Below are 26,221 nucleotides of genomic sequence, written 5' to 3' on the forward strand. Positions count from 1 at the left end.
TCATTTTTGCGTCGGATTCGAAAATCTAGACTCACAGGAGAACGACCATTTGGTGCCCGAGGCAGCAATATCCCCTTGGAGACAAATCGGCTGGAGAACGATGTATTGAATCCCGACGCAATTTGAGCCTTCTATCGTCATTAGGAGGCGCTGAACGTTACAATTCACTATCATTTTTGCGTCGGATTCGAAAATCTACACTCACAGGAGAAGGATCATATTGTGCCCGAGACGGCAATATCCCCTTGGAGACAAGTCGGCTGGAGGACGATGTATTGAATCTCGACGAACTTTGAGAGTTCCATCGTCATTAGGCGGCCCTGAACGTTACAATTAACTATCATTTTGGCGTCGGATTCGTAAATCCAGACTCACAAGAGAACGACCATAAAGTGCCCGAGGCAGCATTAGACCCTTGGAGACAAGTCGGCTGGAGGACGACGTATTGGATCGCGACGCAATTTGAGTGTTCCATCGTCATTTGGAGGCCCTGAATGTTACAATTAACTCCAGTTTTTCGTCGGATTCGATAATCTAGACTCACAGGAGAACGACCATAAGGTGCCCGAGGCAGCAATAGACCCTTGGTGACAAGTCGGCTGGAGGCCGATGTATTGAATCTCGACGCAATTTGAGTGTTCCATCGTCATTAGGAGGCCCTGAACGTTACAATTAACTATCATTTTGGCGTCGGATTCGTAAATCCAGACTCACAAGAGAACGACCATAAAGTGCCCGAGGCAGCATTAGACCCTTGGAGACAAGTCGGCTGGAGGACGACGTATTGGATCGCGACGCAATTTGAGTGTTCCATCGTCATTTGGAGGCCCTGAATGTTACAATTAACTATCAGTTTTTCGTCGGATTCGAAAATCTAGACTCACAGCAGACGAACCATTTGGTGCCCGAGCCAGCAATATCCCCTTGGAGACAAATCGGCTGGAGGACGATGTATTGAATCCCGACACAATTTGAGTCTTCTATCGTCATTAGGAGGCGCTGAACGTTACAATTCACTATCATTTTTGCGTCGGATTCGAAAATCTAGATTCACAGGAGAACGACCATAAGGTGCCCGCGGCAGCAATAGACCCTTGGAGACAAGTCGGCTGGAGGCCGATGTATTGAATCTCGTCGCAATTTGAGTGTTCCATCGGCATTAGCAGGCCCTGCACGTTAAAATTAACTATCATTTTTGCGTCGGATTCGAAAATCGAAACTCACAGGAGAACGACCATAAGGTGCCCGAGGCAGCAACAGACCCTTGGAGACAAGTCGGCTGGAGGCCGATGTATTGCATCTCGACGCAATTTGAGTGTTCTATCGGCATTAGGAGGCCCTGAACGTTACAATTCACTATCATTTTTGCGTCGGATTCGATAATCTAAACTCACAGGAGAACGACCATAAGGTGCCCGAGGCCGCATTAGACTCTTGGAGACAAGTCGGCTGGAGGCCGATGTATTGAATCTCGACGCAATTTGAGTGTTCCATCATCATTAGAAGGCCCTGAACGTTACAATTAACTATCATTTTTGCGTCGGATTCGAAAATCTAGACTCACAGGAGAACGACCATTTGGGGCCCGAGGCAGCAATATCCCCTTGGAGACAAATCGGCTGGAGAACGATGTATTGAATCCCGACGCAATTTGAGCCTTCTATCGTCATTAGGAGGCGCTGAACGTTACAATTCACTATCATTTTTGCGTCGGATTCGAAAATCTACACTCACAGGAGAAGGATCATATTGTGCCCGAGACAGCAATATCCCCTTGGAGACAAGTCGGCTGGAGGACGATGTATTGAATCTCGACGAAATTTGAGAGTTCCATCGTCATTAGGCGGCCCTGAACGTTACAATTAACTATCATTTTGGCGTCGGATTCGAAAATCTAGACTCATAGGAGAACGACCATAAAGTGCCCGAGGCAGCATTAGACCATTGGAAACAAGTCGGCTGGAGGACGATGTATTGGATCACGACGCAATTTGAGTGTTCCATCGTCACTAGGAGGCCCTGAATGTTACAATTAACTATCAGTTTTTCGTCGGAATCGAAAATCTAGACTCACAGCAGACGAACCATTTGGTGCCCGAGGCAGCAATATCCCCTTGGAGACAAATCGGCTGGAGGATGATGTATTGAATTCCGACGCAATTTGAGTCTTCTATCGTCATTAGGAGGCGCTGAACGTTACAATTCACTATCATTTTTGCGTCGGATTCGAAAATCTAGACTCACAGGAGAACGACCATAAGGTGCCCGAGGCAGCAATAGTCCCTTGGAGACAAGTCGGCTGGAGGCCGATGTATTGAATCTCGACGCAATTTGAGTGTTCCATCGGCATTAGGAGGCCCTGAACGTTGAAATTAACTATCATTTTTGCGTCGGATTCGATAATCTAAACTCACAGGAGAACGACCATAAGGTGCCCGAGGCAGCAACAGACCCTTGGAGACAAGTCGGCTGGAGACCGATGTATTGAATCTCGACGCAATTTGAGTGTTCCATCGGCATTAGGAGGCCCTGAACGTTACAATTAACTATCATTTTTGCGTCGGATTCGATAATCTAAACTCACAGGAGAACGACCATAAAGTGCCCGAGGCAGCAATAGACCCTTGGAGACAAGTCGGCTGGAGGCCGATGTATTGAATCTCGACTTAATTTGAGTGTTCCATCGTCATTAGGAGGCCCTGAACGTTACAATTAACTATCATTTTTGCGTCGGATTCGAAAATCTAGACTCACAGGAGAACGACCATTTGGTGCCCGAGGCAGCAATATCCCCTTGGAGACAAATCGGCTGGAGAACGATGTATTGAATCCCGACGCAATTTGAGCCTTCTATCGTCATAAGGAGGCGCTGAACGTTACAATTCACTATCATTTTTGCGTCGGATTGGAAAATCTACACTCACAGGAGAAGGATCATATTGTGCCCGAGACAGCAATATCGCCTTGGAGACAAGTCGGCTGGAGGACGATGTATTGAATCTCGACGAAATTTGAGAGTTCCATCGTCATTAGGCGGCCCTGAACGTTACAATTAACTATCATTTTGGCGTCGGATTCGTAAATCTAGACTTACAAGAGAACGACCATAAAGTGCCCGAGGCAGCATTAGACCGTTGGAGACAAGTCGGCTGGAGGACGATGTATTGGATCGCGACGCAATTTGAGTGTTCCATCGTCATTAGGAGGCCCTTAATGTTACAATTAACTATCAGTTTTTCGTCGGATTCGAAAATCTAAACTCACAGAAGAACGACCATAAGGTGCCCGAGGAAGCAATAGACCCTTGGTGACAAGTCGGCTGGAGGCCGATGTATTGAATCTCGACGCAATTTGAGTGTTCCATCGTCATTAGAAGGCCCTGAACCTTACAATTAACTATAAGTTTCGCGTCGGATTCGAAAATCTACTCACAGGAGAAGTTCATACGGTGCTCGAGACAGCAATATACCCCTTGGAGACAAATCGGCTGGAGGACGATGTATTGAATCTCGATGCAATTTGAATCTTCTATCGTCATTAGGAGGCGCTGAACGTTACAATTCACTATCATTTTTGCGTCGGATTCGAAAATCTAGACTCATAGGAGAAAGATCATATTGTGCCCGAGACAGCAATATCCCTTTGGAGACAACTCGGCTGGAGGACGATGTATTGAATCTCGACGCTTTTTGCGTCGGATTCGAAAATCTAGACTCACAGGAGAACGACCATAAGGTGCCCGAGGCAGCAATAGACCCTTGGAGACAAGTCGGCTGGAGGCCGATGTATTGAATCTCGTCGCAATTTGAGTGTTCCATCGGCATTAGGAGGCCCTGCACGTTACAATTAACTATCATTTTTGCGTCGGATTCGAAAATCTAAACTCACAGGAGAACGACCATAAGGTGCCCGAGGCAGCAACAGACCCTTGGAGACAAGTCGGCTGGAGGCCGATGTATTGCATCTCGACGCAATTTGAGTGTTCTATCGGCATTAGGAGGCCCTGAACGTTACAATTAACTATCATTTTTGCGTCGGATTCGATAATCTAAACTCACAGGAGAACGACCATAAGGTGCCCGAGGCCGCATTAGACTCTTGGAGACAAGTCGGCTGGAGGCCGATGTATTGAATCTCGACGCAATTTGAGTGTTCCATCATCATTAGAAGGCCCTGAAAGTTACAATTAACTATCATTTTTGCGTCGGATTCGAAAATCTAGACTTACAAGAGAACGACCATAAAGTGCCCGAGGCAGCATTAGACCATTGGAAACAAGTCGGCTGGAGGCCGATGTATTGAATCTCGACGCAATTTGAGTGTTCCATCGTCATTAGGAGGCCCTGAACCTTACAATTCACTATCATTTTTGCGTCGGATTCGAAAATCTAGACTTACAAGAGAACGACCATAAAGTGCCCGAGGCAGCATTAGACCATTGGAAACAAGTCGGCTGGAGGACGATGTATTGGATCACGACGCAATTTGAGTGTTCCATCGTCACTAGGAGGCCCTGAATGTTACAATTAACTATCAGTTTTTCGTCGGAATCGAAAATCTAGACTCACAGCAGACGAACCATTTGGTGCCCGAGGCAGCAATATCCCCTTGGAGACAAATCGGCTGGAGGACGATGTATTGAATTCCGACGCAATTTGAGTCTTCTATCGTCATTAGGAGGCGCTGAACGTTACAATTCACTATCATTTTGGCGTCGGATTCGAAAATCTAGACTCACAGGAGAACGACCATAAGGTGCCCGAGGCAGCAATAGTCCGTTGGAGACAAGTCGGCTGGAGGCCGATGTATTGAATCTCGACGCAATTTGAGTGTTCCATCGGCATTAGGAGGCCTTGAACGTTAAAATTAACTATCATTTTTGCGTCGGATTCGATAATCTAAACTCACAGGAGAACGACCATAAGGTGCCCGAGGCAGCAACAGAACCCTTGGAGACAAGTCGGCTGGAGACCGATGTATTGAATCTCGACGCAATTTGAGTGTTCCATCGGCATTAGGAGGCCCTGAACGTTACAATTAACTATCATTTTTGCGTCGGATTCGATAATCAAAACTCACAGGAGAACGACCATAAAGTGCCCGAGGCAGCAATAGACCCTTGGAGACAAGTCGGCTGGAGGCCGATGTATTGAATCTCGACGCAATTTGAGTGTTCCATCGTCATTAGGAGGCCTTGAACGTTACAATTAACTATCATTTTTGCGTCGGATTCGAAAATCTAGACTCACAGGAGAACGACCATTTGGTGCCCGAGGCAGCAATATCCCCTTGGAGACAAATCGGCTGGAGAACGATGTATTGAATCCCGACGCAATTTGAGCCTTCTATCGTCATTAGGGGGCGCTGAACGTTACAATTCACTATCATTTTTGCGTCGGATTCGAAAATCTACACTCACAGGAGAAGGATCATATTGTGCCCGAGACGGCAATATCCCCTTGGAGACAAGTCGGCTGGAGGACGATGTATTGAATCTCGACGAAATTTGAGAGTTCCATCGTCATTAGGCGGCCCTGAACGTTACAATTGACTATCATTTTGGCGTCGGATTCGTAAATCCAGACTCACAAGAGAACGACCATAAAGTGCCCGAGGCAGCATTAGACCCTTGGAGACAAGTCGGCTGGAGGACGACGTATTGGATCGCGACGCAATTTGAGTGTTCCATCGTCATTTGGAGGCCCTGAATGTTACAATTAACTATCAGTTTTTCGTCGGATTCGAAAATCTAGACTCACAGCAGACGAACCATTTGGTGCCCGAGCCAGCAATATCCCCTTGGAGACAAGTCGGCTGGAGGACGATGTATTGGATCGCGACGCAATTTGAGTCTTCTATCGTCATTAGGAGACGCTGAACGTTACAATTCACTATCATTTTGGCGTCGGATTCGAAAATCTAGACTCACAGGAGAACGACCATAAGGTGCCCGCGGCAGCAATAGACCCTTGGAGACAAGTCGGCTGGAGGCCGATGTATTGAATCTCGTCGCAATTTGAGTGTTCCATCGGCATTAGGAGGCCCTGCACGTTACAATTAACTATCATTTTTGCGTCGGATTCGAAAATCTAAACTCACAGGAGAACGACCATAAGGTGCCCGAGGCAGCAACAGACCCTTGGAGACAAGTCGGCTGGAGGCCGATGTATTGCATCTCGACGCAATTTGAGTGTTCTATCGGCATTAGGAGGCCCTGAACGTTACAATTAACTATCATTTTTGCGTCGGATTCGATAATCTAAACTCACAGGAGAACGACCATAAGGTGCCCGAGGCCGCATTAGACTCTTGGAGACAAGTCGGCTGGAGGCCGATGTATTGAATCTCGACGCAATTTGAGTGTTCCATCATCATTAGAAGGCCCTGAAAGTTACAATTAACTATCATTTTTGCGTCGGATTCGAAAATCTAGACTCACAGGAGAACGACCATAAGGTGCCCGAGGCAGCAATAGACCCCTGGTGACAAGTCGGCTGGAGGCCGATGTATTGAATCTCGACGCAATTTGAGTGTTCCATCGTCATTAGGAGGCCCTGAACCTTACAATTCACTATCATTTTTGCGTCGGATTCGAAAATCTAGACTTACAAGAGAACGACCATAAAGTGCCCGAGGCAGCATTAGACCATTGGAAACAAGTCGGCTGGAGGACGATGTATTGGATCACGACGCAATTTGAGTGTTCCATCGTCACTAGGAGGCCCTGAATGTTACAATTAACTATCAGTTTTTCGTCGGAATCGAAAATCTAGACTCACAGCAGACGAACCATTTGGTGCCCGAGGCAGCAATATCCCCTTGGAGACAAATCGGCTGGAGGACGATGTATTGAATTCCGACGCAATTTGAGTCTTCTATCGTCTTTAGGAGGCGCTGAACGTTACAATTCACTATCATTTTGGCGTCGGATTCGAAAATCTAGACTCACAGGAGAACGACCATAAGGTGCCCGAGGCAGCAATAGTCCGTTGGAGACAAGTCGGCTGGAGGCCGATGTATTGAATCTCGACGCAATTTGAGTGTTCCATCGGCATTAGGAGGCCTTGAACGTTAAAATTAACTATCATTTTTGCGTCGGATTCGATAATCTAAACTCACAGGAGAACGACCATAAGGTGCCCGAGGCAGCAACAGACCCTTGGAGACAAGTCGGCTGGAGACCGATGTATTGAATCTCGACGCAATTTGAGTGTTCCATCGGCATTAGGAGGCCCTGAACGTTACAATTAACTATCATTTTTGCGTCGGATTCGATAATCAAAACTCACAGGAGAACGACCATAAAGTGCCCGAGGCAGCAATAGACCCTTGGAGACAAGTCGGCTGGAGGCCGATGTATTGAATCTCGACGCAATTTGAGTGTTCCATCGTCATTAGGAGGCCTTGAACGTTACAATTAACTATCATTTTTGCGTCGGATTCGAAAATCTAGACTCACAGGAGAACGACCATTTGGTGCCCGAGGCAGCAATATCCCCTTGGAGACAAATCGGCTGGAGAACGATGTATTGAATCCCGACGCAATTTGAGCCTTCTATCGTCATTAGGAGGCGCTGAACGTTACAATTCACTATCATTTTTGCGTCGGATTCGAAAATCTACACTCACAGGAGAAGGATCATATTGTGCCCGAGACGGCAATATCCCCTTGGAGACAAGTCGGCTGGAGGACGATGTATTGAATCTCGACGAAATTTGAGAGTTCCATCGTCATTAGGCGGCCCTGAACGTTACAATTAACTATCATTTTGGCGTCGGATTCGTAAATCCAGACTCACAAGAGAACGACCATAAAGTGCCCGAGGCAGCATTAGACCCTTGGAGACAAGTCGGCTGGAGGACGTCGTATTGGATCGCGACGCAATTTGAGTGTTCCATCGTCATTTGGAGGCCCTGAATGTTACAATTAACTATCAGTTTTTCGTCGGATTCGATAATCTAGACTCACAGGAGAACGACCATAAGGTGCCCGAGGCAGCAATAGACCCTTGGTGACAAGTCGGCTGGAGGCCGATGTATTGAATCTCGACGCAATTTGAGTGTTCCATCGTCATTAGGAGGCCCTGAACGTTACAATTAACTATCATTTTGGCGTCGGATTCGTAAATCCAGACTCACAAGAGAACGACCATAAAGTGCCCGAGGCAGCATTAGACCCTTGGAGACAAGTCGGCTGGAGGACGACGTATTGGATCGCGACGCAATTTGAGTGTTCCATCGTCATTTGGAGGCCCTGAATGTTACAATTAACTATCAGTTTTTCGTCGGAATCGAAAATCTAGACTCACAGCAGACGAACCATTTGGTGCCCGAGGCAGCAATATCCCCTTGGAGACAAATCGGCTGGAGGACGATGTATTGAATTCCGACGGAATTTGAGTCTTCTATCGTCATTAGGAGGCGCTGAACGTTACAATTCACTATCATTTTTGCGTCGGATTCGAAAATCTAGACTCACAGGAGAACGACCATAAGGTGCCCGAGGCAGCAATAGTCCCTTGGAGACAAGTCGGCAGGAGGCCGATGTATTGAATCTCGACGCAATTTGAGTGTTCCATCGGCATTAGGAGGCCCTGAACGTTAAAATTAACTATCATTTTTGCGTCGGATTCGATAATCTAAACTCACAGGAGAACGACCATAAGGTGCCCGAGGCAGCAACAGACCCTTGGAGACAAGTCGGCTGGAGACCGATGTATTGAATCTCGACGCAATTTGAGTGTTCCATCGGCATTAGGAGGCCCTGAACGTTACAATTAACTATCATTTTTGCGTCGGATTCGATAATCTAAACTCACAGGAGAACGACCATAAAGAGCCCGAGGCAGCAAAAGACCCTTGGAGACAAGTCGGCTGGAGGCCGATGTATTGAATCTCGACGCAATTTGAGTGTTCCATCGTCATTAGGAGGCCCTGAACGTTACAATTAACTATCATTTTTGCGTCGGATTCGAAAATCTAGACTCACAGGAGAACGACCATTTGGTGCCCGAGGCAGCAATATCCCCTTGGAGACAAATCGGCTGGAGAACGATGTATTGAATCCCGACGCAATTTGAGCCTTCTATCGTCATTAGGAGGCGCTGAACGTTACAATTCACTATCATTTTTGCGTCGGATTCGAAAATCTACACTCACAGGAGAAGGATCATATTGTGCCCGAGACAGCAATATCCCCTTGGAGACAAGTCGGCTGGAGGACGATGAATTGAATCTCGACGAAATTTGAGAGTTCCATCGTCATTAGGCGGCCCTGAACGTTACAATTAACTATCATTTTGGCGTCGGATTCGAAAATCTAGACTCACAGGAGAACGACCATAAGGTGCCCGCGGCAGCAATAGACCCTTGGAGACAAGTCGGCTGGAGGCCGATGTATTGAATCTCGTCGCAATTTGAGTGTTCCATCGACATTAGGAGGCCCTGCACGTTAAAATTAACTATCATTTTTGCGTCGGATTCGAAAATCTAAACTCACAGGAGAACGACCATAAGGTGCCCGAGGCAGCAACAGACCCTTGGAGACAAGTCGGCTGGAGGCCGATGTATTGCATCTCGACCCAATTTGAGTGTTCTATCGGCATTAGGAGGCCCTGAACGTTACAATTAACCATCATTTTTGCGTCGGATTCGATAATCTAAACTCACAGGAGAACGACCATAAGGTGCCCGAGGCCGCATTAGACTCTAGGAGACAAGTCGGCTGGAGGCCGATGTATTGAATCTCGACGCAATTTGAGTGTTCCATCATCATTAGAAGGCCCTGAAAGTTACAATTAACTATCATTTTTGCGTCGGATACGAAAATCTAGACTCACAGGAGAACGACCATAAGGTGCCCGAGGCAGCAATAGACCCCTGGTGACAAGTCGGCTGGAGGCCGATGTATTGAATCTCGACGCAATTTGAGTGTTCCATCGTCATTAGGAGGCCCTGAACCTTACAATTCACTATCATTTTTGCGTCGGATTCGAAAATCTAGACTTACAAGAGAACGACCATAAAGTGCCCGAGGCAGCATTAGACCATTGGAAACAAGTCGGCTGGAGGACGATGTATTGGATCACGACGCAATTTGAGTGTTCCATCGTCACTAGGACGCCCTGAATGTTACAATTAACTATCAGTTTTTCGTCGGAATCGAAAATCTAGACTCACAGCAGACGAACCATTTGGTGCCCGAGGCAGCAATATCCCCTTGGAGACAAATCGGCTGGAGGATGATGTATTGAATTCCGACGCAATTTGAGTCTTCTATCGTCATTAGGAGGCGCTGAACGTTACAATTCACTATCATTTTTGCGTCGGATTCGAAAATCTAGACTCACAGGAGAACGACCATAAGGTGCCCGAGGCAGCAATAGTCCCTTGGAGACAAGTCGGCTGGAGGCCGATGTATTGAATCTCGACGCAATTTGAGTGTTCCATCGGCATTAGGAGGCCCTGAACGTTAAAATTAACTATCATTTTTGCGTCGGATTCGATAATCTAAACTCACAGGAGAACGACCATAAGGTGCCCGAGGCAGCAACAGACCCTTGGAGACAAGTCGGCTGGAGACCGATGTATTGAATCTCGACGCAATTTGAGTGTTCCATCGGCATTAGGAGGCCCTGAACGTTACAATTAACTATCATTTTTGCGTCGGATTCGATAATCTAAACTCACAGGAGAACGACCATAAAGTGCCCGAGGCAGCAATAGACCCTTGGAGACAAGTCGGCTGGAGGCCGATGTATCGAATCTCGACTTAATTTGAGTGTTCCATCGTCATTAGGAGGCCCTGAACGTTACAATTAACTATCATTTTTGCGTCGGATTCGAAAATCTAGACTCACTGGAGAACGACCATTTGGTGCCCGAGGCAGCAATATCCCCTTGGAGACAAATCGGCTGGAGAACGATGTATTGAATCCCGACGCAATTTGAGCCTTCTATCGTCATTAGGAGGCGCTGAACGTTACAATTCACTATCATTTTTGCGTCGGATTGGAAAATCTACACCCACAGGAGAAGGATCATATTGTGCCCGAGACAGCAATATCGCCTTGGAGACAAGTCGGCTGGAGGACGATGTATTGAATCTCGACGAAATTTGAGAGTTCCATCGTCATTAGGCGGCCCTGAACGTTACAATTAACTATCATTTTGGCGTCGGATTCGTAAATCTAGACTTACAAGAGAACGACCATAAAGTGCCCGAGGCAGCATTAGACCGTTGGAGACAAGTCGGCTGGAGGACGATGTATTGGATCGCGACGCAATTTGAGTGTTCCATCGTCATTAGGAGGCCCTTAATGTTACAATTAACTATCAGTTTTTCGTCGGATTCGAAAATCTAAACTCACAGAAGAACGACCATAAGGTGCCCGAGGCAGCAATAGACCGTTGGTGACAAGTCGGCTGGAGGCCGATGTATTGAATCTCGACGCAATTTGAGTGTTCCATCGTCATTAGAAGGCCCTGAACCTTACAATTAACTATAAGTTTCGCGTCGGATTCGAAAATCTACTCACAGGAGAAGTTCATACCGTGCTCGAGACAGCAATATACCCCTTGGAGACAAATCGGCTGGAGGACGATGTATTGAATCTCGATGCAATTTGAATCTTCTATCGTCATTAGGAGGCGCTGAACGTTACAATTCACTATCATTTTTGCGTCGGATTCGAAAATCTAGACTCATAGGAGAAAGATCATATTGTGCCCGAGACAGCAATATCCCTTTGGAGACAACTCGGCTGGAGGACGATGTATTGAATCTCGACGCTTTTTGCGTCGGATTCGAAAATCTAGACTCACAGGAGAACGACCATAAGATGCCCGAGGCAGCAATAGACCCTTGGAGACAAGTCGGCTGGAGGACGATGTATTGGATCGCGACGCAATTTGAGTCTTCTATCGTCATTAGGAGACGCTGAACGTTACAATTCACTATCATTTTTGCGTCGGATTCGAAAATCTAGACTCACAGGAGAACGAACATGTGGTGCCCGAGGCAGCGATATCCCCTTGGAGACAAGTCGGCTGGAGGACGATGTATTGAATCTCGACGCAATTTGAGTGTTCCATCGTCATTACATGGCCCTGAACGTTACAATTAACTATCATTTTGGCGTCGGATTCGTAAATCTAGACTTACAAGAGAACGACCATAAAGTGATAGAGGCAGCATTAGACCCTTGGAGACAAGTCGGTTGGAGGACGATGTATTGGATCGCGACGCAATTTGAGTGTTCCATCGTCACTAGGAGACCCTGAATGTTACAATTAACTATCAGTTTTTCGTCAGATTCGAAAATCTAGACTCACAGCCGACGAACCATTTGGTGCCCGATGCAGCAATATCCCCTTGGAGACAAATCGGCTGGAGGACGATGTGTTGAATCCCGACGCAATTTGAGTGTTCTATCGTCATTAGGAGGCGCTGAACGTTACAATTCACTATCATTTTTGCGTCCGATTCGAAAATCTTGACTCACAGGAGAAGGATCATATTGTGCCCGAGGCAGCAATATCACCTTGGAAACACGTCGGCTGGAGGACGATGTATTGAATCTCGACGCAATTTGAGTGTCCCATCGTCATTAGGAGACCCTAAACGTTACAATTAACTATCATTTTTGCGTCGGATTCGGTAATCTAAACTCACAGGGGAACGACCATACGGTGCCCGAGGCAGCAATTGACCCTTGGAGACAAGTCGGTTGGAGGACGATGTATTGGATCGCGACGCAAAATGAGTGTTCCATCGTCATTAGGAGGCCCTGAACCTTACAATTAACTATCAGTTTCGCGTCGGATTCGAAAATCTACTCACAGGAGAAGTTCATACGGTGCTCGAGACAGCAATATACCCCTTGGAGACAAATCGGCTGGAGGAAGATGTATTGAATCTCGACGCAATTTGAGTCTTCTATCGTCTTTAGGAGGCGCTGAACGTTACAATTCACTATCATTTTTGCGTCGGATTCGAAAATCTATACTCACAGGAGAAAGACCATAAGGTGCCCGAGGCAGCAATAGACCCTTGGAGACAAGTCGGCTGGAGGCCGTTGTATTGAATCTCGACGCAATCTGAGTGTTCCATCGGCATTAGGAGGCCCTGAACGTTAAAAATAACTATCATTTTTGCGTCGGATTCGATAATCTAAACTCACAGGAGAACGACCATAAGGTGCCCGAGGCAGCAACAGACCCTTGGAGACAAGTCGGCTGGAGGCCGATGTATTGAATCTCGACGCAATTTGAGTGTTCCATCGGCATTAGGAGGCCCTGAACGTTACAATTAACTATCATTTTTGCGTCGAATTCGATAATCTAAACTCACTGGAGAACGACCTTAAGGTGCCCGAGGCAGCAATAGACCCTTGGAGAGAAGTCGGATGGAGGCCGATGTATTGAATCTCGACGCAATTTGAGTGTTCCATCATCATTACAAGGCCCTGAACGTTACAATTAACTATCATTTTTGCGTCCGATACGAAAATCTAGACTCACAGGAGAACGACCATAAGGTGCCCGAGGCAGCAAAAGACCCTTGGAGACAAGTCGGCTGGAGGACGATGTATTGAATCTCGACGCAATTTGAGAGTTCCATCATCATTAGGCGGCCCTGAACGTTACAATTAACTATCATTTTGGCGTCGGATTCGTAAATCTAGACTTACAAGAGAACGACCATAAAGTGCCCGAGGCAGCATTAGACCCTTGGAGACAAGTCGGCTGGAGGACGATGTATTGGATCGCGACGCAATTTGAGTGTTCCATCGTCTTTAGGAGGCCCTGAATGTTACAATTAACTATCAGTTTTTCGTCGGATTCGAAAATCTAGACTCACAGCAGACGAACCATTTGGTGCCCGAGGCAGCAATATCCCCTTGGAGACAAATCGGCTGGAGAACGATGTATTGAATCCCGACGCAATTTGAGTCTTCTATCGTCATTAGGAGGCGCTGAACGTTACAATTCACTATCATTTTTGCGTCGGATTCGAAAATCTAGACTCACAGGAGAAGGATCATATTGTGCCCGAGACAGCAATATCCCCTTGGAGACAAGTCGGCTGGAGGACGATGTATTGAATCTCGACGCAATTTGAGTGTCCGATCGTCATTAGGAGGTCCTAAACGTTACAATTAACTATCCTTTTTGCGTCGGATTCGATAATCTAAACTCACAGGGGAACGACCATACGGTGCCCGAGGCAGCTATTGACCCTTGGAGACAAGTCGGTTGGAGGACGATGTATTGGATCGCGACGCAAAATGAGTGTTCCATCGTCATTAGGAGGCCCTGAATGTTACAATTAACTATCAGTTTTTCGTCGGATTCGAAAATCTAGACTCACAGCAGACGAACCATTTGGTGCCCGAGGCAGCAATATCCCCTTGGAGACAAGTCTGCTGGAGGACGATGGATTGAATCTCGACGCAATTTGAGTGTTCCATCGTCTTTAGAAGGCCCTGAACGTTACAATTAACTATGATTTTTGGTCGGATTCCAAAATCTAGACTCACAGGAGAACGACCATAAGGTGCCCGAGGCAGCAATAGACCCTTGGAGAGAAGTAGGCTGGAGGCCGATGTATTGAATCTCGACACAATTTGAGTGTTCCATCGGCATTAGGAGGCCCTGAACGTTAAAATTAACTATCATTTTTGCGTCGGATTCGATAATCTAATCTCACAGGAGAACGACCATAAGGTGCCCGAGGCAGCAATAGACCCTTGGAGACAAGTCGGCTGGAGGACGATGTATTGGATCGCGACGCAATTTGAGTCTTCTATCGTCATTATGAGGCGCTGAACGTTACAATTCACTATCATTTTTGCGTCGGATTCGAAAATCTAGACTCACAGGAGAAGGACCACGTGGTGCCCGAGGCAGCGATATCCCCTTGGAGACATGTCGGCTGGCGGCCGATGTACTGAATCTCGACGCAATTTGAGTGTTCCATCGTCATTAGAAGGCCCGGAACGTTACAATTAACTAGCATTTTTGCGTCGGATACGAAAATCTAGACTCACAGGATAACGACCACAAAGTGCCCGAGGCAGCATTAGACCCTTGGAGACAAGTCGGCTGGAGGACGATGTATTGGATCGCGACGTAATTTGAGTGTTCCATCGTCATTAGGAGGCCCTGAATGTTACAATTAACTATCAGTTTTTCGTCGGATTCGAAAATCTAGACTCACAGCAGACGAACCATTTGGTGCCCGAGGCAGCATTAGACCGTTGGAGACAAGTCGGCTGGAGGCCGATGTATTGAATCTCGACGCAATTTGAGTGGTCCATCGGCATTAGGAGGCCCTGAACGTTATAATTAACTATCATTTTTGCGTCGGATTCGATAATCTAAAAACACAGGAGGACGAACATTAGGTGCCCGAGGCAGCAATAGACCTTTGGAGACAAGTCGGCTGGAGGCCGATGTATTGAATCTCGACGCAATTAGAGTGTTCCATCGTCATTAGGAGGCCCGGAATGTTACAATTAACTATCAGTTTTTCGTCGGATTCGAAAATCTAGACTCACAGCAGACGAACCATTTGGTGGCCGAGGCAGCAATATCCCCTTGGAGACAAATCGGCTGGAGGACGATGTATTGAATGCCGACGCAATTTGAGTCTTCTATCGTCATTAGGAGGCACTGAACGTAACGATTCACTATCATTTTTGCGTCGGATTCGAAAATCTAGACTCACAGGAGAAGGACCATGTGGTGCCCGAGGCAGCGATATCCCCTTGGAGACAAGTCGGCTGGAGGCCGATGTATTGAATCTCGACGCAATTTGAGTGTTCCATCGTCATTAGAAGGCCCTGAACGTTACAATTAACTATCATTTTTGAGTCGGATTCGAAAATCTAGACTCACAGAAGAAAGATGATATTGTGCCCGGGACAGCAATATCCCCTTGGAGACAAGTCGGCTGGAGGACGATGTATTGAATCTCGACGCAATTTGAGTGTCGCATCGTCATTAGGAGGCCCTAAACGTTACAATTAACTATCATTTTTGCGTCGGATTCGATAATCTAAACTCACAGGAGAACGACCATAAGGTGCCCGATGCAGCAACAGACCCTTGGAGACAAGTCGGCGGGAGGCCGATGTATTGAATCTCGACGCAATTTGAGTGTTCCATCGTCATTAGGAGACCCTAAACGTTACAATTAACTATAATTTTTGCGTCGGATTCGATAATCTAAACTCACAGGAGAACGACCATAAGGTGCCCGAGGCAGCATTAGACCCTTGGAGACAAGTCGGCTGGAGGACGATGTATTGAATCTCGACGCAATTTGAGTGTCCCATCGACATTAGAAGGCCCTAAAGGTTACAATTAACTATCATTTTTGCGTCGGATTCGATAATCTAAACTCACAGGAGAACGACCATAAGGTGCCCGATGGAGCAACAGACCCTTGGAGACAAGTCGGCGGGAGGCCGATGTATTGAATCTCGACGCAATTTGAGTGTCCCATCGTCATTACAAGGCCCTAAACGTTACAATTAACTATCATTTTTGCGTCGGATTCGATAATTTAAACTCACAGGAGAACGACCATAAGGTGCCCGATGCAGCAACAGACCCTTGGAGACAAGTCGGCGGGAGGCCGATGTATTGAATCTCGACGCAATTTGAGTGTTCCATCGTCATTAAGGGCCCTGAACGTTACAATTAACTATCATGTTTGCGTCGGATTCGAAAATCTAGACTCACAGGAGCACGACCATAAGGTGCCCGAGGCAGCTATAGAACCTTGGAGACAAGTCGGCTGGAGGTCGATGTATTGAATCTCGACGCAATTTGAGTGTTCCATCGGCATTAGGAGGCCCTGAACGTTATAATTAACTATCATTTTTGCGTCGGATTCGATAATCTGAACTCACAGGAGAACGACCATTAGGTGCCCGAGGCAGCAATAGACCCTTGGAGACAAGTCGGCTGGAGGCCGTTGTATTGAATCTCGACGCAATTTGAGTGTTCCATCGTCATTACAAGGCCCTGAACGTTACAATTAACTATCAGTTTTTCGTCGGATTCGAAAATCTAGACTCACAGCAGACGAACCATTTGGTGCCCGAGGCTGCAATATCCCCTTGGAGACAAATCGGCTGGAGGACGATGTATTGAATGCCGACGCAATTTGAGTCTTCTATCGTCATTAGGAGGCGCTGAACGTTACGATTCACTATCATTTTTGCGTCGGATTCGAAAATCTAGACTCACAGGAGAAGGACCATGTGGTGCCCGAGGGAGCGATATCCCCTTGGAGACAAGTCGGCTTTAGGCCGATGTATCTAATCTCGACGCAATTTGAGTGATCCATCGTCATTAGAAGTCCCTGAACGTTACAATTAACTATCATTTTTGCGTCGGATACGAAAATCTAGACTCACAGGAGAACTACCATAAGATGCCCGAGGCAGCAATAGACCCTTGGAGACAAGTCGGCTGGAGGACGATGTATTGAATCTCGACGCAATTTGAGAGTTCCATCGTCATTAGGCGGCCCTGAACGTTACAATTAACTATCATTTTGGCGTCGGATTCGTAAATCTAGACTTACAAGAGAACCACCATAAAGTGCCCGAGGCAGCATTAGACACTTGGAGACAAGTCGGCTGGAGGACGATGTATTGGATCGCGACGCAATTTGTGTGTTCCATCGTCATTAGGAGGCCCTGAATGTTACAATTAACTATCAGTTTTTCGTCGGATTCGAAAATCTAGACTCACAGCTGCCCGAGGCAGCAACATCCCCTTGGAGACAAATCGGCTGGAGGACGATGTATTGAATCTCGACGCAATTTGAGTGTTCGATCGTCATTAGAAGGCCCTGAACGTTACAATTAACTATCAATTTTGCGTCGGATTCGATAATCTAAAAACACAGGAGGACGAACATTAGGTGCCCGAGGCAGCAATAGACCTTTGGAGACAAGTCGGCTGGAGGCCGATGTATTGAATCTCGACGCAATTTGAGTGTTCCATCGTCATTAGGAGGCCCGGAATGTTACAATTAACTATCAGTTTTTCGACGCATTCGAAAATCTAGACTCACAGCAGACGAACCATTTGGTGCCCGAGGCAGCAATATCCCCTTGGAGACAAATCTGCTGGAGGACGATGTATTGAATGCCGACGCAATTTGAGTCTTCTATCGTCATTAGGAGGCACTTAACGTTACGATTCACTATCATTTTTGCGTCGGATTCGAAAATCTAGACTCACAGGAGAAGGACCATGTGGTGCCCGAGGCAGTGATATCCCCTTGGAGACAAGTCGGCTGGAGGCCGATGTATTGAATCTCGACGCAATTTGAGTGTTCCATCGTCATTAGAAGGCCCTGAACGTTACAATTAACTATCATTTTTGCGTCGGATACGAAAATCTAGACTCACAGGAGAACTACCATAAGGTGCCCGAGGCAGCAATAGACCCTTGGAGACAAGTCGGCTGGAGGACGATGTATTGAGTCTCGACGCAATTTGAGAGTTCCATCGTCATTAGGCGGCCCTGAACGTTACAATTAACTATCATTTTGGCGTCGGATTCGATACTCTAAACTCACAGGAGAACGACCATAAGGTGCCCGAGGCAGCATTAGACCCTTGGAGACAAGTCGGCTGGAGGACGATGTATTGAATCTCGACGCAATTTGAGTGTTCCATCGTCATTACAAGGTCCTGAACCTTACAATTAACTATCAGTTTCGCGTCGGATTCGAAAATCTACTCACAGGAGGAGTTCATACGGTGCTCGAGACAGCAATTTACCCCTTGGGGACAAATCGGCTGGAGGACGATGTAATGAATCTCGACGCAATTTGAGTCTTCTATCGTCATTAGGAGGCGCTGAACGTACCAATCACGATCATTTTTGAGTCGGATTCGAAAATCTAGACTCACAGAAGAAAGATCATATTGTGCCCGGGACAGCAATATCCCCTTGGAGACAAGTCGGCTGGAGGACGATGTATTGAATCTCGACGCAATTTGAGTGTCGCATCGTCATTAGGAGGCCCTAAACGTTACAATTAACTATCATTTTTGCGTCGGATTCGATAATCTAAACTCACAGGAGAACGACCATAAGGTGCCCGATGCAGCAACAGACCCTTGGAGACAAGTCGGCGGGAGGCCGATGTATTGAATCTCGACGCAATTTGAGTGTTCCATCGTCATTAGGAGGCCCTAAACGTTACAATTAACTATAATTTTTGCGTCGGATTCGATAATCTAAACTCACAGGAGAACGACCATAAGGTGCCCGAGGCAGCATTAGACCCTTGGAGACAAGTCGGCTGGAGGACGATGTATTGAATTTCGACGCAATTTGAGTGTCCCATCGTCATTACAAGGCCCTAAACGTTACAATTAACAATCATTTTTGCGTCGGATTCGATAATCTAAACTCACAGGAGAACGACCATAAGGTGCCCGATGCAGCAACAGATCCTTGGAGACAAGTCGGCGGGAGGCCGATGTATTGAATCTCGACGCAATTTGAGTGTCCCATCGTCATTACAAGGCCCTAAACGTTACAATTAACTATCATTTTTGCGTCGGGTTCGATAATTTAAACTCACAGGAGAACGACCATAAGGTGCCCGATGCAGCAACAGACCCTTGGAGACAAGTCGGCGGGAGGCCGTTGTATTGAATCTCGACGCAATTTGAGTGTTCCATCGTCATTACAAGGCCCTGAACGTTACAATTAACTATCAGTTTTTCGTCGGATTCGAAAATCTAGACTCACAGCAGACGAACCATTTGGTGCCCGAGGCTGCAATATCCCCTTGGAGACAAATCGGCTGGAGGACGATGTATTGAATGCCGACGCAATTTGAGTCTTCTATCGTCATTAGGAGGCGCTGAACGTTATAATTAACTATCATTTTTGCGTCGGATTCGATAATCTGAACTCACAGGAGAACGACCATTAGGTGCCCGAGGCAGCAATAGACCCTTGGAGACAAGTCGGCTGGAGGCCGTTGTATTGAATCTCGACGCAATTTGAGTGTTCCATCGTCATTACAAGGCCCTGAACGTTACAATTAACTATCAGTTTTTCATCGGATTCGAAAATCTAGACTCACAGGAGAACTACCATAAGGTGCCCGAGGCAGCTATAGAACCTTGGAGACAAGTCGGCTGGAGGTCGATGTATTGAATCTCGACGCAATTTGAGTGTTCCATCGGCATTGGGAGGCCCTGAACGTTATAATTAACTATCATTTTTGCGTCGGATTCGATAATCTGAACTCACAGGAGAACGACCATTAGGTGCCCGAGGCAGCTATAGACCCTTGGAGACAAGTCGGCTGGAGGCCGTTGTATTGAATCTCGACGCAATTTGAGTGTTCCATCGTCATTACAAGGCCCTGAACGTTACAATTAACTATCAGTTTTTCGTCGGATTCGAAAATCTAGACTCACAGCTGACGAACCATTTGGTGCCCGAGGCTGCGATATCCCCTTGGAGACAAATCGGCTGGAGGACGATGTATTGAATGCCGACGCAATTTGAGTCTTCTATCGTCATTAGGAGGCGCTGAACGTTACGATTCACTATCATTTTTGCGTCGGATTCGAAAATCTAGACTCACAGGAGAGGGACCATGTGGTGCCCGAGGGAGCGATATCCCCTTGGAGACAAGTCGCCTGGAGGCCGATGTATCTAATCTCGACGCAATTTGAGTGATCCATCGTCATTAGAAGTCCCTGAACGTTACAATTAACTATCATTTTTGCGTCGGATACGAAAATCTAGACTCACAGGAGAACTACCATAAGATGCCCGAGGCAGCAATAGACCCTTGGAGACAAGTCGGCTGGAGGACGATGTATTGAATCTCGACGCAATTTGAGAGTTCCATCGTCATTAGGCGGCCCTGAACGTTACAATTAACTATCATTTTGGCGTCGGATTCGTAAATCTAGACTTACAAGAGAACGACCATAAAGTGCCCGAGGCAGCATTAGACACTTGGAGACAAGTCGGCTGGAGGACGATGTATTGGATCGCGACGCAATTTGTGTGTTCCATCGTCATTAGGAGGCCCTGAAAGTTACAATTAACTATCAGTTTTTCGTCGGATTCGACAATCTAGACTCACAGCAGACGAACCATTTGGTGCCCGAGGCAGCAACATCCCCTTGGAGACAAATCGGATGGAGGACGATGTATTGAATCTCGACGCAATTTGAGTGTTCGATCGTCATTACAAGGCCCTGAACGTTACAATTAACTATCATTTATGCGTCGGATTCGAAAATCTACTCACAGGAGAAGTTCATACGGTGCTCGAGACAGCAATATCCCCTTGGAGACAAGTCCGCTGGAGGCCGATGTATTGAATCTCGACGCAATTTGAGAGTTCCATCGGCATTAGGAGGCCATGAACGTTACAATTAACTATCATTTTTGCGTCGGATTCGAAAATCTAGACTCACAGGAGAAGGATCATATGGTGCCCGAGGCAGCAAGTGACCCTTGGAGACAAGTCGGCTGGAGGCCGATGTATTGAATATCGACGCAATGTGAGTGTTCCATCGTCATTAGGAGGCCCTAAACATTACAATTAACTATCATTTTTGCGTCGGATTCGATAATCTAAACTCACAGGAGAACGACCATAAGGTGCCCGAGGCAGCATTAGACCCTTGGAGACAAGTCGGCTGGAGGACGATGTATTGAATCTCGACGCAATTTGAGTGTCCCATCGTCATTACAAGGCACTAAACGTTACAATTAACTATCATTTTTGCGTCGGATTCGATAATCTAAACTCACAGGAGAACGACCATAAGGTGCCCGAGGCAGCATCACCCTTGGCGACAAGTCGGCGGGAGGCCGATGATTTGAATCTCGACGCAATTTGAGTGTTCCATCGTCATTAGGAGGCCCTGAACGTTACAATTAACTATCATTTTTGCGTCGGATTCGAAAATCTAGACTCACAGGAGAACGACCATAAGGTGCCCGAGGCAGCAATAGACCCTTGGAGACAAGTCGGCTGGTGGCCGATGTATTGAATCTCGACGCAATATGAGTGTGCCATCGGCATTAGGAGGCCCTGAACGTTGCAATTAACTATCATTTTTGCGTCGGGTTCGAAAATCTAGACTCACAGGAGAACGACCATAAGCTGCCCGAGGCAGCAACAGACCCTTGGAGACAAGTCGGCTGGAGGACGATGTATTGAATCTCGACGCAATTTGAGTGTTCCATCGTCATTACAAGGCCCTGAACGTTACAATTAACTATCATTTTTGCGTCGGATTCGAAAATCCAGACTCACAGGAGAACGACCATAAGGTGCCCGAGGCAGAAATAGACCGTTGGAGACAAGTCGGCTGGAGGCCGATGTATTGAATCTCGACGCAATTTGAGTGTTCCATCGTCATTACAAGGCCCTGAACGTTACAATTAACTATCATTTTTGCGTCGGATTCGAAAATCTAGACTCACAGGAGAACGATTATAAGGTGCCCGAGGCAGCAATAGACCCTTGGAGACAAGTCGGCTGGAGGCCGATGTATTGAATCTCGACACAATTTGAGTGTTCCATCGGCATTAGGAGGCCCTGAACGTTATAATTAACTATCATTTTTGCGTCGGATTCGAAAATCTAGACTCACAGGAGAACGACCATAACGTGCCTGAGGCAGCAATGGACCCTTGGAGACAAGTCGGCTGGAGGCCGATGTATTGAATCTCGACACAATTTGAGTGTTCCATCGGCGTTAGGAGGCCCTGAACGTTACAATTCACTATCATTTTAGCGTCGGATTCGAAAATCTAGACTCACAGGAGAAGGACCATGTGGTGCCCCAGGCAGCGATATTCCCTTGGAGACAAGTCGGCTGGAGGCCGATGTACTGAATCTCGACGCAATTTGAGTGTTATATCGTCATTACAAGGCCCTGAACGTTACAATTAACTATCATTTTTGCGTCGGATTCAAAAATCTAGAATCACAGGAGAACGACCATAAGGTGCCCGAGGCAGCAATAGACCCTTGGAGACAAGTCGGCTGGAGGACGATGGATTGAATGTCGACGCAATTTGAGAGTTCCATCGTCATTAGGAGGGCCTAAACGTTACAATTAACTATCATTTTTGCGTCGGATTCGATAATCTAAACTCACAGGATAACGACCATGAGGTGCCCGAGGCAGCATTAGACCCTTGGAGACAAGTCGGCTGGAGGACGATGTATTGAATCTCGACGCAATTTGAGTGTCCCATCGTCATTACAAGGCTCTAAACGTTACAATTAACTATCATTTTTGCGTCGGATTCGATAATCTAAACTCACAGGAGAACGACCATAAGGTGCCCGAGGCAGAATCACCCTTGGAGACAAATCGGCGGGAGGCCGCTGTATTGAATCTCGACGCAATTTGAGTGTTCCATCGTCATTACATGGCCCTGAACGCTACAATTAACTATCATTTTTGCGTCGGATTCGATAATCTAAACTCACAGGATAACGACCATAAGGTGCCCGAGGCAGCTATTGACCCTTGGAGACAAGTCGGTTGGAGGACGATGTATTTGATCGCGACGCAAAATGAGTGTTCCATCGTCATTAGGAGGCCCTGAATGTTACAATTAACTATCAGTTTTTCGTCGGATTCGAAAATCTAAACTCATAGGAGAACGACCATAAGGTGCCCGAGGCAGCAACAGACCCTTGGAGACAAGTCGGCTGGAGGACGATGTATTGAATGTCGACGCAATTTGAGAGTTCTATCGTCATCAGGAGGCGCTGAACGTTACTATTCACTATCATTTTTGCGTCGGATTCGAAAATCTAGACTCACAGGAGAATGATCATATGGTGCCCGAGGCAGCAACAGACCCTTGGAGACAAGTCGGCTGGAGGCCGATGAATTGAATATCGACGCAATTTGAGTGTTGTGTCGTCATTAGGAGGCCCTAAACGTTACAATTAACTATAATTTTTGCGTCGGAATCGATAATCTAAACTCACAGGAGAACGACCATAAGGTGCCCGAGGCAGCATTAGACCCTTGGAGACAAGTCGGCTGGAGGACGATGAATTGAATCTCGACGCAATTTGAGTGTCCCATCGCAATTACAAGGCGCTAAACGTTACAATTAACTATCAGTTTTGCGTCGGATTCGATAATCTGAACTCACAGGAGAACGACCATTAGGTGCCCGAGGCAGCAATAGACCCTTGGAGACAAGTCGGCTGGAAGCCGTTGTATTGAATCTCGACGCAATTTGAGTGTTCCATCGTCATTACAAGGCCCTGTACGTTACAATTAACTATCAGTTTTTCGTCGGATTCGAAAATCTAGACTCACAGCAGACGAACCATTTGGTGCCGGAGGCTGCAATATCCCCTTGGAGACAAATCGGCTGGAGGACGATGTATTGAATGCCGACGCAATTTGAGTCTTCTATCGACATTAGGAGGCGCTGAACGTTACAATTCACTATCATTTTTGCGTCGGATTCAAAAATCTAGATTCACAGGAGAAGGATCATATTGTGCCCGAGACAGCAATAACCCCTTGGAGACAAGTCGGCTGGAAGAGGATGTATTGAATCTCGACGCAATTTGAGTGTTCCATCGTCATTAGAAGGCCCTGAACGTTACAATTAACTATCAATTTTGCCCCGGATTCGAAAATCTAGACTCACAGGAGAACGACCATAAGGTGTCCGAGGCAGCAATAGACCCTTGGAGACAAGTCGGCAGGAGGCCGATGTATTGAATCTCGACGCAATTTGAGTGTTCCATCGGCATTAGGATTCCCTGAACGTTAAAATTTTTGCGTCGGATTCGATAATCTAAACTCACAGGAGAACGACCATACGGTGCCCGAGGCAGCAACAGACCCTTGGAGACAAGTCGGCTGGAGGACGATGTATTGAATCTCGACGCAATTTGAGTGTTCCATCGTCATTAGAAGGCCCTGAACGTTACAATTAACTATCAATTTTGCGCCGGATTCGAAAATCTAGACTCACAGGAGAACGACCATATGGTGTCCGAGGCAGCAATAGACCCTTGGAGACAAGTCGGCTGGAGGACGATGTATTGGATCGCGACGCAATTTGAGTCTTCTATCGTCATTAGGAGGCGCTGAACGTTACGATTCACTATCATTTTTGCGCCGGATTCGAAAATCTAGACTAACAGGAGAAGGACCATGTGGTGCCCGAGGCAGCGATATCCCCTTGGAGACAAGTCGGCTGGAGGCCGATGTTTCGAATCTCGACGCAATTTGAGTGATCCATCGTCATTAGAAGGCCCTGAACGTTACAATTAACTATCATTTTGGCGTCGGATTCGTAAATCTAGACTTACAAGAGAACGACCATAAAGTGCCCGAGGCAGCATTAGACACTTGGAGCTGGAGGACATTGTATTGGATCGCGACGCAATTTGAGTGTTCCATCGTCATTAGGAGGCCCTGAATGTTATAATTAACTATCAGTTTTTCGTCGGATTCGAAAATCTAGACTCACACCAGACGAACCATTTGGTGCCCGAGGCAGCACCATCCCCTTGGAGACAAATCGGCTGGAGGACGATGTATTGAATCTCGACGCAATTTGAGTGTTCCATCGTCATTACAAGGCCCTGAACGTTACAATTAACTATCATTTATGCATCGGATTCGAAAATCTACTCACAGGAGAAGTTCATACGGTGCTCGAGACAGCAATATCCCCTTGGAGACAAGTCCGCTGGAGGCCGATGTATTGAATCTCGACGCAATTTGAGAGTTCCATCGGCATTAGGAGGGGATTAACGTTACAATTAACTATCATTTTTGCGTCGGATTCGAAAATCTAGACTCACAGGAGAACGACCATAAGGTGCCCGAGGCAGCATTAGACCCTTGGAGACAAGTCGGCAGGATGTCGATGTATTGAATCTCGACGCAATTTGAGTGTCCCATCGTCATTACAAGGCCCTAAATGTTACAATTAACTATCATTTGTGCGTCGGATTCGATAATCTAAACTCACAGGAGAACGACCATAAGGTGCCCGAGGCAGCATCACCCTTGGAGACAAGTCGGCGGGAGGCCGATGTATTGAATCTCGACGCAATTTGAGTGTTCCATCGTCCTTACATGGCCCTGAACGTTACAATTAACTATCATTTTTGCGTCGGATTCGAAAATCTAGACTCACA

Source organism: Schistocerca serialis, chromosome 2 (genome assembly GCF_023864345.2).
Source record: "Schistocerca serialis cubense isolate TAMUIC-IGC-003099 chromosome 2, iqSchSeri2.2, whole genome shotgun sequence".
Lineage (NCBI taxonomy): Eukaryota > Metazoa > Arthropoda > Insecta > Orthoptera > Acrididae > Schistocerca > Schistocerca serialis.